A 15,583-nucleotide genomic window follows, 5' to 3' on the forward strand; every position below is an offset into this window, starting at 1 on the left:
GAGTGCTGGCCTGCTAAATACAGGGGACATCTGATCTGTCTTGCTTTCATGGAAGGTTGCTAGATTTGGAGATACTTACAAAAAAAAAGCCTTTGAAGTTGTTGGTATTTGGAAAAGGATGTGTACTTCATATATTGCCATATTGGAGAGGAAAATAAAATAGTTGGTACTAATATAGTTAATTGTTTGTTTGATAGATACAGTATGAGCTTTAGCATGAGAAAGATGTAGTTAGTGACAGAAAAAAAAATCTTTCTATCAAAATAAATAATGTTGATTTGACACTGGTAATCACAATCCGAAGGAATCACAGATTTCTTCCCCTCTTGCTGCTGCATCTAGTATTGCAAAGACAAGGAAAATACATTTTAATTTTCTTTTATTTGTTCAGCAGAGACAAAGTTTCTGGATAGTTAAATTTCACTTCCCCAGGATAAAATAGCTGTCATTCCAGATGACTGATAAGTGCTTTGACACTGCATTGTTACTTGTGTCAGTGGAAAAATGTTGTTTCTGGAAAGCAAAGAGACGAGGATGCAGCTTTTGAGACTCAAGTAAAATCCTGGTGTTTAGGATACAAGTCCTGTGCTCTGTGAGAGCATGTGAAAATGAAAGCTGGGCTCTGCACCTATGGAACTGCAGCTCAGCATTCATGGGTCTGTTTGTTGGATTTACCATTTGGTGCAGCAGTCAGGCCAAGGAGGTGGCCACCAGAATCACTTAGTAAGCAACCACCAGCAGTCTCTAATGCACATCCTTGCAGCTTAGTTTCACACTGGAAACAGGGACCATACCTGCAGGATTGTTTGGTGACTTTTTTGGGCTTTCCTCTGTGTACTCTTCAGCCTGTGCTGTACACTGAAGGTGGACAGAATAGCTGTGCCTCCTCTGTACTTGCTAACATAATCTCCTTTCATTTCTCAGATTCTTTTTCCATTATTCTGCTTTTAAGTCTTGACTATTCAGCCTTCCCTAGTGGCATGACTCCTCTCAGGCTTTGCTTGGCAGATGCTTGCAAAGCTGGCATTTCTGGTCAGTGGCAGATACAAGACAACATTTCTGCTGATGCTGATTCAAAATCAGTCAAGATTTAAAACTCAGATGGGAACCATCTCATGGGCTGTGTTGGTGAGAGCAGTGGCAGTGAAGGAGTGCTGCCTGTCTCTGACATCTGAACTTCAGTGCAGCCATCGTTTGTCTGTAGGATGCCACTGAGAAGATACCAGAGCCTTTTTGTGATTTCAAACTGTGTAGAAGTGAATGCGTGTTCATTGAAGCAGTTCACTGTTTCTCTGCTCTGCTCTGTTAAAAACAGGCTAAAAAGCTGTTATAAATGCCTGTGGGGATTATCAGGAACCTAGCCTAGTGTGAGAAGGGTGCTGTGTATGTGTGGGCTGAGGGCAGTCTGTTGCATGCTATGCAGCGTGGTATGAGGCTTTAAAAAATACTCTGTGGAAAACCATTGCTGCAGCTAGCTGTGGTTTAACTGAAATTGGAGTGAGTGCAGGAACAAGGGAAATACAAAGCTGGTTTGCAGCAGTGATCAATAGAGGGTTCTTTTTTTCTCTATTCTTTTAAAGTATGCTTTGCTTATTTTTCTCAAATGGCAGTGGAATGGCTTTTCCCTGGCTGATGGCTCTAGGGAAAGGGCTTAGAATAGTTTGTGTAGCTCAACAGTGGCTGTTCTGGCTGCAAAAGGAGCACTGGCAGCAACTTCCAAAGAGTCCTGCTGAGTCTGTGCAGACCAGATCCGCTCCCAGTGCTCGTCACCCCGGGCTTTCTGAGGGGTTGCATTTTTTGATGAGGTACAAGGAGGCTATTTGCAGATCTGAGAGAGTTTTGGTGTCTCTAAAATGACATGTCATCATGTTGGCATGTAGTAACACTACTCTTTGATGTCATAGGATGATGTTGAACTAAAACATCACTTTATTGTGGTGTACTGGTTCCCATTTGTTGTTTTTTAGCAGAGTTTGCTGTCTGAAACAAATCCGTGGAGGTGGCTATGCTGTGAGCTTTGTATCTTTCAAACCTTGGATAACGCCTGTCATTCAGTGTGCTCCAAGTGAGTGCAAAATACATGAGAAATACCCTATCATCTTTCACAACACTATGGCTATATCAACATAACTAATAAAACCCGGGAGATTTCAGTGTTTGCTATTAAAAGAATATGTATGCAAAGAGGAGAAAAGCAAAAAAACAATTTAATGCTTACTATCAAAAAAAAAAAAAAAAAAAAAAAAAAAAGTGGTGCCTCTCTACAAACTTTTCCTGATTTCCATCATTATACTGTCCTGGTAATTTCTGAACTGCTAAACAAACTTAGCCAAAGCTTGGAGTTACCAGCTCTCTGTAAGTTACATTGGGGTAAAGACTACTTTACTCTCCTTAGTCTCATCTAGACATCAAGAGGAAGGCCTTCTGTTTTTTCAAGTGAAAAGCGGTGGATAATGTTTAAAATGGCAGATAAAAGGCATGCAATATCCTTAAAGTGTTTAAATTTATGCTGTTACTTCAGGCCTTTTTTATTTGGTTTTATTTTTAATTCTTTTAGATAGGTAGCATTAAAGCATTGTGAAAGCAATCAGCAACAATTGCAGCTTTGACCAGCAGCTAAATTAAAACAACTGATGAGCTACCCTGCCTCTCCCTTTGTCTGGTTGGCATGTTTGCTTAACTGCAGGATGCATTCCTAACCCTTACACTTTTCAGTTCTGCTGGGTGCACTGAAGGCCATTCTCTGGCTTGCCATCCCTCCGAACAGGCAAGGCTTCCACCTTTTATTTTAAGGAGGAAGAAGCTGCCGAGCTGATTTGGGAACGGCAGGCTGGTTATTGTGTGTGCAAAGCCGCTGAGAGCTGTGTGCAGGGCAGCCCCAGTCAGGTTCTCCCGTCCTCATCCACAGGTCGCTGATTATCACACAGCAGCGTTTGTGATCTTCTGCAGGGCTGCTTCCCTCTGCCCCTCATCAAGGCCCACTGAGCACTGACCGTGACAGGTAAAATCTTCTTCCAGACCTCAGATGCTCCCATACAAAGAGCCAGGCTTAATCCCTAGCCTAGTGTGTAATTTAGTAATCTGCATGGTCATGAATTCCAGGGATATATGGGCAGGAAGCGCAGAGCAGTGTGGGTAGCAGAGCAAGCCTCCAGAGTCATTTAAGTCTTTGTTGTATTGTGTAGTGAGGGATTTTGGGGACAATGAGACCTGTCTGTCAAAGATTAAGCAGACTGGAAGTGTGGTTTATACCAACAAATGAATGAAGCTTTTTGGAGTGTTAATACAGCCACGTAGTAAATGTCCAAGGACTTAAACATACAATTTATGTGATGACAAGCAACATTGGAATTGATCATTTATTCTATATACCTTAGCCAGTGGGAATTCAAGTAGGTGGAAAGTTCATTTCCGTCCTTACCTCAATCAATGTGCAACACTTATATAGGACAAGGAAAAGGCCTCTGTTTTTTTCTCTCTGAGACTTTGGTTTGAAGTTATTTTTTACTAATTGCAGTTTATTCTCTGACACTGCCCAGTAAAGCAGCTGCTGTCTGAGTGATGCTTCACGTTATCAGGCACTGCAGTAAAATTCTGCCTGGACCCCCTCTGCTTAGGCCTCCAGAGATAACTGGAATCTTGCCAAATGTTACGTTAGTAGATTTGCAGACCTCTACTACTCTCCACTCCTGCTTTGGCCCGTGTATTTCCAAGCAATGTATAGATGAGAATTCACAGGCTCCATTTTTTCCCTTGAAAGTGAATTGTTTACATGTTTGCAAAGCTGCCCTCGGCTCTGCTGTGTAACAGGTCTCTGGGAAGAGGTTTTGTTCTAAATCTGCTATCTTGAATAAGCATGAGGTGGTTCCCATCTGAATTTGAAATCTTGACTGATTTTATCTGTTCCAACAGATACTTTTGGTTTTAGCAGAACCCCGTGCGAGGAAAGCTGCTCAGACCTTTCTGAAGTGCCAGGAACATGCTGGGAAGGCTATGGGAGGCAAAATGTAGGGGAAACTGCTTGCAGGGAATCTATTGTTTGCTGCTGACCCTGTACTGGCCAGATCTGTGCATGGCCTACTTTCCCCGCCTGCCTTTCTAACTAGAAGCATCCTTTGGAGCTGAATGACCTTAGTGGATAATGAGAAGTTTTACTGTGTTTCTCCCTTGTAAACAGAATGTTTAGCATGTGGAACATGGCCTGGTGACTAATGTGAATACATTTTTAAAATGTGTAGAGGGGCTTTTTTTGTTGTTGTTGCTTGTTTTGTAATTTTTTCTTTTCCAAAGAAAGAAGCTGCTTTATTCTCTAGATGATTAATGCTATACATGATATGGTAGTAAATCCTAGAGGCAGTCATGCTGCATATATCACATGCCAGGCTCAGACTTGCTTTCAGAATTATATTGTGCTCAGCACTAATTTGGTTGTAATAGCACAAACACTGAATATCAGACAGGGGAAGGGCCATAGTAATGCATCAGTAAGAATAAAGGGAAAAAAGACAAGATTGTTTTTCTGAAACATTGCTTAACTTACAGCAATTTACAGATACACATTTTCTGTGTAACAGTGAAATGCCATGGAATAATTAGATTAGAAAAGTAATAGGACAACCTAGTATGATAAAAGTGAGCCAAAAAAGCAGACATAAGACTGTTGTCCAGGATAGGTTAGGCTGTGACTTGGATGGCTACCTAAGGTAGATGTAGGTTTTAGATTCAGTTATCTCAGCATTTTAGACATATTTTAGACATATTTTCTCTCAGGAATTTGAGACAAATTGAGAGAAACTCCTAGAAACATAAATGGATACAGACATTTAAATCTGCTTTTAGATAGCAGTGTTACACTTGGGATCCAAATCTCTATTGTTCATATTTTAATGATTCACTTCACATTCTGCAGAAACAGTAAACACAATAACAATTATTGAACAGTTTGATTTAATTATGATATTATCACCAACGAAAAAACCACAGCTATGTTTCATTCCAAATAGGAAAAGAAATCTGTATTATTTCTCTTAATATTAAAGTAGCCTCTGCAAAAAATTCACCTCGATATTTAATTTATTGAAAAATGCAATAAGACAAATGTCATTGATGTGAGCAGCCACATTACTGACTACAAGATCTGCTGATAGACAAAGAGTAGAAAGCAAAGGTTGAGCACCTTTTATGAGGATTCAAAGGCAGGCTGTTAAATATAAAGATTGTTCTCTCAGTTGTTGATTTTTCAGCATTTAAGCCACGAGAAGTTGTTCTGTTTTAGCTGGAATACCATGAGACGCTTGACAGCAACAAGGAAACTTCTGTAAGAAGTGTAAAAATTAGGGAAGTAACAGCTTCAGTAGCGTTATTGCTGCTAATTAATGAATTCATATGATATCATCTGTATCATCCACAGAGCAGAAGGGACTTCTGTAGCTCCTTTTCCCTATCTTATTCTCACACTTCTGTGTCTGTTCCTTGTCTCTGAGTTATCTCCTGATCTCTGCATAATTGAGGGAGCAGGACATGTCCTGACTGTGCTTGATTTCCAGTTCCCAGGCAGGAAGAGGAAGGTACTCACGTGTAGGTATAATGTGGTATTAGAAATTGTGAGCCAATTGAGGGGTACTTCTGGTCCCTTCCCTCCTTCCTTCCTTCCTTCCTTCCTTCCTTCCTTCCTTCCTTCCTTCCTTCCTTCCTTCCTTCCTTCCTTCCTTCCTTCCTTCCTTCCTTCCTTCCTTCCTTCCCTCCCTCCCTCCCTCCCTCCCTCCCTCCCTCCCTCCTTCCTTCCTTCCTTCCTTCCTTCCTTCCTTCCTTCCTTCCTTCCTTCCTTCCTTCCTTCCTTCCTTCCTTCCTTCCTTCCTTCCTTCCTTCCTTCCTTCCTTCCTTCCTTCCTTCCTTCCTTCCTTCCTTCCTTCCTTCCTTCCTTCCTTCCTTCCTTCCCTCCTTCCTTCCCTCCTTCCTTCCTTCCTCTCTGCTAAGGAATAGCTGAACTGGGAAAATGCTGGTAGAGGCACTCACTTCCTGCTAGATCTGCTGTTTGCCCTCATCCCTGTTTGGTCTCTGAGGAAACACTAACTTTTCACAGCTTTTCCTTGCAAAGGGGAATTAAGCATTTAAAAAAATGGGTTTGTTGTAAAGGAAGGAACTGGAGAGGAGCCCAAAGCAAATTAACAGATCTGGACACAGCAAACCCTGCGGAGGTTTGGAGTCTGTTGGGCACCAGCATGTGGCTGAGCCCTCCCTGCCTTCCTAGATACAATGTCCTTTTAATAGTCTTAACAGGCCTGACACTGGCAGGATTTCACTTGTTCAGTACACTACTTAATACAGCTAATTTTCTACTGACAACATTTTTTTGCAACAATGAATCTTCTGTCACTTGAGTCCATGAGGAAGGCAGCTTGGAAATGCCAGCCAGAGGGGGAGGGAACAAGTTCCTTGTCACTGTTCACTTCAACAGTTCTCTAGAAACACATGGAGCTTTTTTTTTTTATGGTTTGTTCTCTGGGGTGCTAGGGATAAATGGAAGGGGGAATAGCACAACACTGCGTGTTCTTTCCTGATCCCATCCCTGAGTGTTGTGTGTTGTAGGGGGTTTCTTAAGGAGAGTCAGAAGGTTTTGTGAGCAGCAGTCCTGATGTGGCTGCCCATGAAGTTACTACCATTCAACATCTGTTTTCCCCAGGAGACTTGTCTAATGTCTATGATTAGTGTTACATCTTCCTCAGAAATGAGTTAAATAAACCCCTTTAAATCGTTTGTGAACAATAACTTGCTTGATCTTTCCAGCTGTGTGGGAGAGATGATGGATGTACACATCTATGTGCTCATGGCAACGAGAGCCAGGGGACAGAGGGGCTGTGACCCTCACTTTTCACTCCACACATCTCCCCTTTTGGGGACTGACTGCCAAGGAGCTGCCCTTTGCTCATTTCCACTCATTTCCACTGCCATGCTCCCACCAGAGGTGTCTTGTGTGCATATGAAAAATGCTTTGCATGTGCTACCTTGTCTACTTTCCTGTACAGCCATCAGGAGAATGGAAAGAAATTCTGGGGAAACCCCGTGTTTTCTTCTGAAATAACTGATTCTTTTGTATTAAAATTCAGCTCAGGACTTACTCTGCTGTCAGGAGACAATACTCAAATTCTCTTCCTGCAATTAAGGGCAGGAAAATGTTATGACAGCTGCTGTCCTATGTGAACAGGTCAGGGAACTGTAAAGGCTTTTTTAAAACATTTTTTAGAAATTAAGCACTGAAGGCTTGAGGGAGAGAATATGAACTGAGGTTGCAAAAGACCATAAAATCTCATAAACCATTCAAACCTTTGGCTGTACTATGCTCTTTTGTTAAATGAGGAAATAAAAAGCTTAGTTCATAAGCAAATTGAAGTCAGTTAGACCTCACTTGCTTCAACATTTTTTTTGTCAAGATTTCATAATCGAGTATTTCAGTATAAGCCCTGGTTTTTTGAATGTTGGTTGGTGTAATGTAGTGCCAGAGCTCCATGAGGTGCAGCAGCAGTTCCTACCTGTGTTACCTCCTCCCTCATGTCTCATTTCCTCAGTTGCCTCTAATTCAGGCTTAAAGATGTGCATGAATCCAGAGGAGTGCCTGTGTCAGCCTCGTGTGCTGCCTGCAGGAACTGTCTGCATTTGTCTATGGAGCTGGTATTGCTCTGCCAATTCAAAGCACAAAAAGACCCTAAAGACATCAGTCAACGTAGCAAAAAAAGGCTTTTGCTGTGGCAAATAGCAAAAATTTCATCTCAGATGACCACAGATCACCTGAGGCTCAAGGCCAGCTGGTTTAAACAAGTGGGTAAGCTGGGGATTCAGGGGTGATCACCTCTGCTCTGGTGATACTCTGCAATGCAATTCATCAGCATCTCTGCAAAGCTTTTTTTCTGCTCAAAAAAGGCATCATTTTGACTGATGGTCATGAAAAAAAGCAAGTAAATGTAATTCAAATATATAAAATAAGCTTTAACTCATAATACACCGGTTGTTTTCTTCATTGGAATACAATGGATGTCATCGCTCTGCTTTGTAAATCCTGCTGCTTGTTCTTTATTTAAAAAAAATCCCCATAACTCAAATCTTTCTGTTTCTGTAGCGCCCATCACTGTGGGGTGTTTGTTACCTGTGGCTCTTCTCCTCTCTGTAGCTCAGCACAGATTAATTCATAATTAATTCATTAATCAGCAGCAGTAGCTCTACCGAAGCTGTTACTTCCCTAATTTTTACACTTCTTACAGAAGTTTCCTGTGTTGTTGTCAACCAACAACTTCTCTTGGCTTAAATGCTGAAAAATTAACAACTGAGAGAACAATCTTTGTATTTAACAGCTTGCCTTTGAATCTTCATAAAAGGTGCTCAATCTTTGCTTTCTACTCTTTGTCTATCAGCAGATCTTGTAGTCAGTAATGTGGCTGCTCATATCAATGATATTTGTCTTACTGCATTTTGCAATAAATTAAACATCGAGGTGAATTTTTTGCAGAGGCTACTTTAATATTAAGTGAAATAATACAGATTTCTTTTCCTATTTGGAATGAAACATAGCTGTGGTTTTTCAGTTGGTGATAATATCATAATTAAATCATACTGTTCAATTATTTTTGTTGTGTTTTCTGTTTCTGCAGAACGTGAAGTGAATCATTAGAATATGACCTTGTAGAGATTTGGATGCCAAGCACAGGAAGGTTGTGCATCTCTCACACAGATGTTACAGCCCACAAGGGGCTTGCACTGGCTTTCATGTTATCTGTGCTCCCTGTGCCTGGAACCTTTCCACAGGAGCTTAGTTCTTATCTCATTTGGACATTTCACAACATCAAAGCAAAAAAGCAATGAAAGTTAAAGTCATGCTTTTTTTGACTTTTCTACGTTTTTCGTAGCTGCTTCAAAAAGTCGTGGAGTATAAAATGGAATAATTACTCTCAGTTAATATTGAGTCACTCCTGGCATTGTCCATGGTGGGGAAAAAGATGACAGTATGTGGTTTCTTTGTGTGTTTTAAATAGAAATAGCAAATATGTGGAATTAATTGGATCAGGATGTTTCATGAAAGCTTTTAACTGGAAATCAAGCATTCTAAGAAAAAAAAAAACCCTTTTCATAGATTTAAATATCCAATCTAAAAATGAAGTTATTCTTAAAAATTGTCTAGGGTTCATATATAGTTTTATATTTGTAATGTGGTAGAACATCCATTGCAACTTTGTTACTGAAGGATGGGATTAATCAAATGGTTTATGGAATCCAATTTCTATAATTTTTAGCAGTTAAAAAGAAGGGTAAAAACCATATATATATATATATACATATACACACATATACATGCACACACACATTTTTATCACCTAGATTTTCTACTTGCAGTCATGTCTAGTCAGGCTAAGTAGAAATAGAAGTATTTATTGAAAGCAGAGTTTATCACATGAACTAAAATTTAAAATTGTTAAGATACCGAGCCTGCAGTTGCTCATTACTACATTAAAAGATTGGTCCTGAGATGACCAGAGCAGCCTTGACAGTCTGAGCATTCCAAAGGCTGCTTTGCATAAACAGAAAACTTGTGAAAGGCATTGTGATACTAAAGAATTTCACATAGTTCATGAAAAAAAAGGTCTCTTTTGTTAAAATTAAATGAAAAAAATATATATCACCCTAATATCCTTCCTTAAACAGAGAACAAAACAGAAAAAAAAACCCCTAAACAATGGCATTTTTAGGAGGATGCTGAATGAAGCAGGATTGTTGCACAGGATTTGTTTCTGCTCCATTATTTCTGTGTGCACGTACAGTTTTTTGCATTCTTCTCATGCTGTGTAGGTAAAAAGCTGTGTAGAGGAACAGTGAATTACATGACAGAAAGAAAGGAGCCATTTTTACCTTAGGACTTCCCCAATGGGTTTTTTAGAAGAAAAACTGAAGAATAATTTTCCTTAAAAGTACAAAGCATTTTTCAGTAGGGAGAATAATTACTGAACTCTGGAATGTGAGCAGGGCACTGGCTACCTGACCTGTAATTTAGGGAAATGTGAAGGGGTTTTCATCAGTAATTATAATTATTACAGTAAGTCTGTGGGGCCCCAGTTGAGAGCAGGACTCTGTTGTGCTCCTCACTGTCTCTCCAGCAAGAGGGAAGCACTGCTGTGGGAATCCTGCTGTCAAGGCAGGGCAGAGCCAAAAGGAGAAGAGAAAATGGAAAAATAAAAATGGAGATAGGAAGTTGAAGGTTGGCCCAAGGCTGTGCTGCTCACAGTGGACACTGGTGAGTCACTGACGGATCCCCCAGCTGAGATTCCTGAGTCAACTTGGGATACCTGGTGTCTCTCGTCAGAGAGAACATCCCTGGTTTAAATGGGAAATGCAATTTGTGTGTGTGAAAGAGCATTTGGAGGACCAATCCCTTGTACAGCCTGTCCTGTCCAACAGCAATCTGATACAAAAATCTTCCCTAAAATCTTCATGGTTACAGTATGCAGTGTATGGGAACATGCATTTAACTTGGTTTTTTTAGGGCCATAATGTAATGAGTTAGTGGTCAGCTCTTTGGTTCACCTTTATGTAATCAAACAAGCATAAGATGCTTCAAGCTATAAAGCTTTTGCTCATGAAGTAAATATTTCACTAAAAATTCGTGTCAAAAAAGCGTGTTTTATGGGGGAAATAATGGGTGAAGGAATGGAGAATGTGAATAAGACCCTTTAAAAAAATTTGGTCACTGAATTCTCGTAGAGAAGAAACCACATGTTGGTTTCAGAAGACTTGAGCGTATTTAAATTCAGTTACTCTTTTCGTACACAGGACCTTAATTTTACTTAGAAAATGAATAGTGCCTTGCTGCTTGAAATATGGCAGTCTACAAATTCACTAACAAAAATAAGAATCGACTCTGCCCTTCCTGATCAGTATTTTCTGCTTAATTACCAGAGCTGCTTGATTTATCTTAGTGGGTTCCAGTGTGCTTTATGGTGATGAATCACTGAGTTGGCATTTGACAGTGACTTAGGCCAGTTGAATTGTTCCCCAAGTAATTATGTATTGGTTTTTGTCCCAGAAAGAAGGGGCATGTCCAGTGGTTCCATACCACTTCCACGTGTGTTCCTTTGCACCGTGACAAACCAAACAGATTTAGGCTTTATTCTCCAGGCTCACAGAGGCAATGGGAAATAAAGGAATGTTTGGAATTTGCAATGCTATGTGCAGCAGCAATGCTTCAGTGGGCGAAAATTTATGTGAGGTATTAGAGTTGGCAAAAGGGGTAGGGACAATAGAGGAAGTGTCATGTGTTGGATTGTGCAGCAGCAGAGGCCCCATCATTACCACTGTACAAGCCTTTCCTCATGACACCCTGGGACACAGATGGGTTTCAAAGGGTGTAAGGAAGTTGCAGCACTTTTTCCATCTTGAAACACACTGCCATCAAATTACACTTTCTTTGGTTTTGCTGCCTTCTGCAGTGTGGTGACTCAGAGGCAATGGGAGGTTCCTTTTCCAGGCATTTTCTGCTGTTGCTTATCACACAGTGAGAATGGAAAGCTGAATGCCTGAGCCTGCATTTGTAATGGTTTGCAATGGATATTTGTGTAACAGAGGTACATATGATTTGTGCTGAACTTGTGACACAAACTTGGCCATAATCCAAATTTATCCATAAAAAATGCCCAGATATATAAAAAAAACCCCACTAATTTTACCAGCATCTTATTCATTACAGACAGGCATCTCATTTAGTGCTGCTGCATTGAAAAGCCTGATGCTCAAAGATGTTTGAGAATGCAGCTCATGGATTTCAAATATATGAAATTCTAGTGGCCATTTGAGAGAACATTCACAAGTCACATTAATTTCATTGGCTTTGTTATTACTTGGTGTTATTAGCATTCCATAATTTTCCTCTTTTTAAGATACATCTGGGAAACCAAAATTATATCACTTGCATTAATTGCTAATGGCTTTTCTGCAGGCTACTGTGTAATATATGTTGAATATTAAGGATTAAAAATGGGGAGTTCTGTTGATTACTTGTAGTTTTTGTTTGATGTACTCCAGGTTTTATATTTCAGCTTGTCCTCATTGCTAAGAGATGTTTTATTCTTTTTATCCTTTGGGTAAGTAAGAGCAATCCTGGTGCTAAAGCACAGTAAAGAGCAGGTAGGCACATTGAGGCCAGACAGAAGTTCCACCTGGCACTGAGCTCTGCAAGCTCAGGTAAAAAACCTGAGTCTTCATTGTGCTCTTATCCTCCAATTGCTCCTGCATGCCACCGTGCCTGCCCTTTATAATGCTCTAATCTTGGAACAGTTCATGGGAGTGCTGCTGAGTGATGAAAAATACTGCTTTTGTAGCAGTGAAGGCAAGTCCTTTGTTTCAGCATAGAAAACATGATTTCCATCCATCCAGGCTTCAAAAGAAACAGTGGGAATTCTTGAGAGCCTGATTATCATGGCATAATCACATTATCAGAGAGATTAGAAGCACTTTACTGTGTCCTTATGCTTTAGTGACACTCCAAGGCACTGGACAAAATCTTCAAGTGCTGTTAAAATCTTTCTTGTAGGGCACTAATGCAGGAGAGAGCTGTTTAGCTGTGGGCCCTGAAATCACAGAGAACATATTTAATTCTTCTGCCAGCTGCTCATCCAAACACAAGCAGAAGATGTAGTTGCTGGTCTTTACTCTCCAGTCTACATCTATTTATTTCTCAGAGCCACCTGCCGCACAGCAAAACAAAAGCCTCCTAAAATGTTAGTTCCCACCAGTTCCAGCCATTGTGAAACGCTGCCATTAACCAGGCAATCAAACCAATGGAGTACAGAAGTATTAGCAATTCAGACGAGTGAGGAATTCCCAGTGTGTTTTCTCTACAAACCTGGTGGGCTCTTGGATGCCTTTCTCTTGTGAGAGATAAGACTGCGAGTGTAACAGTGCCCATTTTTAGTTTATACCTCAGCACTGCTCTGTTACCTTGAGGTAAACAGTCCACAACCCATGCCTTGTGAGTGAATTGTTGCCTGAAAGCTTCTAAATTGCTTGTGATTATGGGAAATTCGGTCTCAGCTTTAGCTTTTTTAAGTGAGAGCAAAGCACGTGATTTTTAGCATGTTTCTTGTTGTGTATGGTTGCCAAGGACCACTGAAGCTTTGGGGATTAATGTTCTGATTATATAGGTTCCAATAGAAAGGATGCCATTGATAATTAGCCCACAGTGAAGAAAGCTAAAAATAAGCAACATAAAAGCTTTTTCAGATGTGAGTCCGTGCCTCTGGAAGAGCACACTATGGACAGTGTCTAGACAGAAAAGGTATGAAATATCAAACATGCACTTGACCTCAGTTAAAAGGCCAGGATGAAACAATCACAGCAGAAAGAGTGATATGGGAGAATTGTTGCAGCTAAAAGAAAACTGCTCCAACAGGGAAGACACATGGAATATGGGAAAAAATATTTTCGCCTGAACGGATGCTAAAAATGATCCTGGGAAAAAAAAATTAAAATAATGGACAACTTATTTCACTGTGCTTGATTTTAAACATGTAACAATTCATTTTAAAATTAACAGTGAAATCTTTTACCTGCCAAGCCGTGGAGTCAGGGCTTTGTGTGTCTCCAGCTGAGATTACTAAAACACTTGCAGCAGGGAGCTGCATTCCTTCTGCTCTTTTACGGAGTTAGGGAAGTCGAAGGGAAACACGCTTCCATGGACACGAGAATGAAAAGGAGAGAGGGGGTATCATGTGGTGGGATTATTAAGGTGTGGTGGGGTTTTTTAACTTCCTCCTCCATTCTGTTTTACTGTAACTCTTGGATTCTTTACGCGGGTAACTTCATGTAATTCACGGATTGTCTCGCCAGTAAAAAGCACGGCCATAAACCGCATTTTCTGCTGATCCTCTGGGACCTTACAGCGGTGTGTCTGACGCCCTCTGGACACGGCCCGGGACGGGAAATGTGAGTTTGGATGTGGATGTGAGGGCGAACCGGGCACAGCGGGCAGCGCATCCCCGCGGGGGCCGCGCCCTCTGCCGGCCACGGGCGGCACCGCACCGCCCTGCGCAGGGCTCCCCGGGGAAACCCGGGGAAAACAGGGAAAACGGGGAAACCCAGGGAGACCCAGGGAAAACAGGGAAACCCAGGGAGACCCAGGGAAAACAGGGAAACCCAGGGAAAGGAAACCCAGAGAGACCCAGGGAAACCCAGGGAGACCCAGGGAGACCCAGGGAAACCCAGGGAAAACAGGGAAACCCGGGGAGACCCAGGGAGACCCAGGGAAACCCAGGGAAAACAGGGAAACCCGGGGAGACCCAGGGAGACCCAGGGAAACCCAGGGAAAACAGGGAAACCCGGGGAGACCCAGGGAGACCCAGGGAAAACAGGGAAATCCAGGGAAATCCAGGGGAAAACAGGGAAATCCAGGGAAACTCAGAGAGACCCAGGGAAACCCGGGGAGACCCAGGGAAAACAGGGAAACCCAGGGAAATCCAGGGAAACCCAGGGAGACCCAGGGAAATCCAGGGAGACCCAGGGAAAACAGGGAAAACCAGGGAAACCCGGGGAAACCCAGGGAGACCCAGGGAAAACAGGGAAATCCAGCGAAATCCAGGGAAAGGAAACTCAGAGAGACCCAGGGAAATCCAGGGAAACCCAGGGAAACCCAGGGAGACCCAGAGAGACCCAGGGAAAACAGGGAAAACCAGGGAAATCCAGGGAAACCCAGGGAGACCCAGGGAAAACAGGGAAATCCAGCGAAATCCAGTGAAATCCAGCGAAATCCAGGGAAAGGAAACCCAGAGAGACCCAGGGAAATCCAGGGAAATCCAGGGAAATCCAGGAAAACAGGGATTTCTAACTGGAACCCCCGACTCTGAGGTGCTGCAGCGTGCCCAGAGAATGGCAGCAAAGCATCTGAAGGAGCACAAGTCTGATGAGAAGCTGCTGATGGGCTTGGTTAGCCTGGAGAAAAAGCTTCAGTGAGGATCTTATCCCTCATCAGAATTACTGGGACTTGTGAATGAATGTCCTCTCAAATGGCCACTAGAATGTCATCTACTTGAAATCCATGAGCTGCATTCTCAAACATCTTTGAGCACCAGGTTTTTACAGTGCAGCAGCACTAAATGAGATGCCTGTCTGTAATGAATATGATGCTGGTAAGAATAGTGGGGTTTTTTATATATCTGGGCATTTTTATGGATAAATTTGGATTCTGACCAAGTTTGTGTCACAAGTTCAGCACGAATCATACAAAAGGAGGTGGGGATCATACAAGGGGAAATGGCCTCAAGTTGTGCCAGGAGGGACTCGAGTTGGATATTAGGAAAAATTTCTTCACTGCAAGAGTGGTTAGAAATAGAAACACAGTGGAGTCACCATGCCTGGAATTGTTCAAAAAATGAACAGATGTGGCACTTGGTGATATGTTTTGGTGTGCATGATGGTGTTCAGTCAAAGGTTGCCCTTGATCTTGGACGAATTTTCCAACCTTAATGATTCAGCACTTCATCACCAGCCAGTTGAGGGAGGTGGTTGTTCTTCTCTACTCTGTGCTGGTGCGGCCTCATCTCGAGACAGGGAA

The 15,583-nt window shown here is 41.8% G+C and overlaps 1 protein-coding gene across 1 annotated transcript in view; it reads left to right on the plus strand.

The window, feature by feature from the left end:
* The window catches only part of COL4A6 (collagen type IV alpha 6 chain), a 101,837-nt gene that overhangs the window by 49,608 nt on the left and 36,646 nt on the right, over nucleotides 1–15,583 (plus strand). The gene's annotated exons all lie outside the window — the stretch shown is intronic.

Source organism: Sylvia atricapilla, chromosome 21 (genome assembly GCF_009819655.1).
Source record: "Sylvia atricapilla isolate bSylAtr1 chromosome 21, bSylAtr1.pri, whole genome shotgun sequence".
Taxonomy (NCBI): Eukaryota; Metazoa; Chordata; class Aves; order Passeriformes; family Sylviidae; genus Sylvia; species Sylvia atricapilla.